This window comes from Alligator sinensis, unplaced genomic scaffold (genome assembly GCF_000455745.1).
Source record: "Alligator sinensis unplaced genomic scaffold, ASM45574v1 scaffold108_1, whole genome shotgun sequence".
Classification (NCBI taxonomy): domain Eukaryota; kingdom Metazoa; phylum Chordata; order Crocodylia; family Alligatoridae; genus Alligator; species Alligator sinensis.
Window position 1 is genome coordinate 10 of NW_005842110.1, and position 2443 is coordinate 2452.

Below are 2443 nucleotides of genomic sequence, written 5' to 3' on the forward strand. Positions count from 1 at the left end.
TCTCTGGGTCCATGAGAGTGTCCTGTTACACTTGTATATCCTGCTTAAATAAGGAAAAGGCAGAACTTCTGGAGCAGTGTGAAGACTAGAGATAGGTAGCAAAACAGCTTCTTTACAGCTGGTCCTCAACTATCAGCTTCAGGAAACACTTGGAAGAAACTATCAGATATGGACATGATGAGAAGCAGTAAAAAAGCATGGTCACCACGTGGGGGAATTGTACAGAAACATCATCCATCATGTGTGTGTGAATTATCTTTCACAGAAGCACCAGGACTAAAGCCAGATCTTTGAGAAATGATAGGGAGGAACTAGTGCCAATGCAGACCTGGTCCACTTCAGATTGAGGATAACCAGGTAGGTTTCAGGTCTAACTAGAGCACTTGTATCCAAGTTCTTGTTCTTGCCACTTACATAAAAGATAGCTTCCATTAGAAGAAGAGTTGTATTTCTTGACCATGGTATATGATACCATCTGGGACACAGCTCTACTGGCCAAGATGACAAAGCTGCTACCTTGAAAGCTTGTTATAGTTATGAAAATGATGCTTTGAGACAAACACACGCAACTAATGCTAGATAATGGGTTGAGCACACTGTGGATCCAGAACAATGAATAGCACCATCATCTATTCTTATCCCAACGTTTTTTTCTGTATTTCATAGGATCATAGGAAAGTGGGGCTGAAAGGGATCTTACCAGGTCACCTAGCCTGGCCCCCTGTTCAAGGCAGGATCATCCCTGATTAAACCATCTCACTTAAGTGTCTGTGTAACCTGCTCTTAAAAACTTCCCAGGATTTGAGAATGATCTGCCTCCAGCAATCAAGGCTATGCAAATAACTTCTGCTTGGCTTCAAGAGACAGATTTCAAAATGAATGTTGCATCTCTGCCCAGGCAAGAAATTATAACTATTGGTGACTCTTGCAAGATGTGGAGACAGAAGCCCAGTGTGTCAAAGGTAGTGTTGTCATGCTCCCATCTCAATAATATCAAGTCTTCATGAGAACACAACCTTTTCTTAAATGGAGAATATCTGGCATGTGCCCCAAAGCCAATATATGCAGGTATAACTCCAGACTGTGCAGCTACCAACAAGAACGACCTCACCAAGATAATTCAGAAGTTTACAAGAAGGACTGGCTTTCTAAGTCCCATAGATTTGGGGGCTCAAGTTGAGGAGCTAAGGTGCACACTGTGATCAGATGGTGAACACAAATACTATCAGCAACAATGGGGAGGGAAGGAGCTCAGGCTGAGGAGGGAAGGAACATGTTAAGAAATTACTTAGAAAAGTTTCCGTGAGCTGGACCTGATTAACTTGATGTTAGGGACCTGTTGGATGAAGTTGCTGGTTGGAATAACCACAAGGATGATGGGCCCAACAAGCGCTGAGACTGATCACCAGTCCCTTGCCTCCTACTGTGATCCATCACAGTGCAGCAAAGGACTTCCCAAGTCACATTCATGAGATGCAGCAACTGTTTTTTTTTTCAAAGCTGCCTAGGAGGCACCTCACCACTAACTCCCCAGAAAAAGGCCAGCCTTGCTTGCGTCACTGCAGAACATTGAGGATGCTGGTTCACAGCCTGTCCTAATGGCTCAGGATGGGCGGCAGCCCACACTGGGTGTTGGTGCGGGGAAAGGAGGGCATCAGGCCCCTCTTTTATCCCCTTGCTGCCTGAGGTTGTGCAGGCCCCAAGGGGCAGCCACGGATGGAGACTGGGTTCACGGAACCCGGTACGATTTTTTCCTCTGTCACCACTAAATTAGGGCTGGGCTGATACCCCAGCGCTTCTTATTGTCTTTCCTAAAGGCGTTCGCAAGTGGGGGTAAAAAACGTCACCGACGAGGATGGGATTCGAACCCACGCGTGCAGAGCACAATGGATTAGCAGTCCATCGCCTTAACCACTCGGCCACCTCGTCACGGAAGCCTTCCTTTTTTCTCGACCTATAAGAAGCGCGGCAGCTGGGCCCCGTACCACCGTTTCTTACCACTATCTGTTCGGGGGCAGCAGCGGGGGCTCGTTCAAGATATCTTGAACGTTTAAAGCTCCCGCAGCGCGCACTGACACCCTGCTTGCATCCGCCTCTGTCTCTCGAGTCTCTGCTCGCTGCCCGGCCTAGCACACATGGGGGCAGTCTGGTTATGCGGGGCGGATGGGCGCGGCTGTGCACGGAGGCTGCCATGCTGTACGGTCGCCGGAGGGCGCCGTGTTGCCTGGAGCGCTGCCGGGCGCCATGCTGTACGGCGGTGAACTGGCGCCAGCGTAGCGTAGTTCCGGCGGGCGGGGCGCATGCGCAAGCGCTGGCGGTTAGATTTGAATAGCGAAGCGGCGGCCCCAGCCGGGTCTATGAGCGCTCCGGGGTGAGGCAGCGGCGGCGGTAGGGGGAAGGAGTTGGAGCGGCTGCCCTTGCCTGGAGAGGGGCTGGGGGCAGC

General features: G+C 50.3%; 1 non-coding gene across 1 annotated transcript; it reads right to left on the bottom strand.

Moving 5' to 3' along the window:
* Nucleotides 1-1847: 1847 nt before the first annotated feature.
* On the bottom strand, nt 1848-1929 carry TRNAS-GCU. The gene has a single exon. It is a non-coding gene; the product is annotated as a tRNA-Ser (tRNA).
* Nucleotides 1930-2443: the final 514 nt, after the last annotated feature.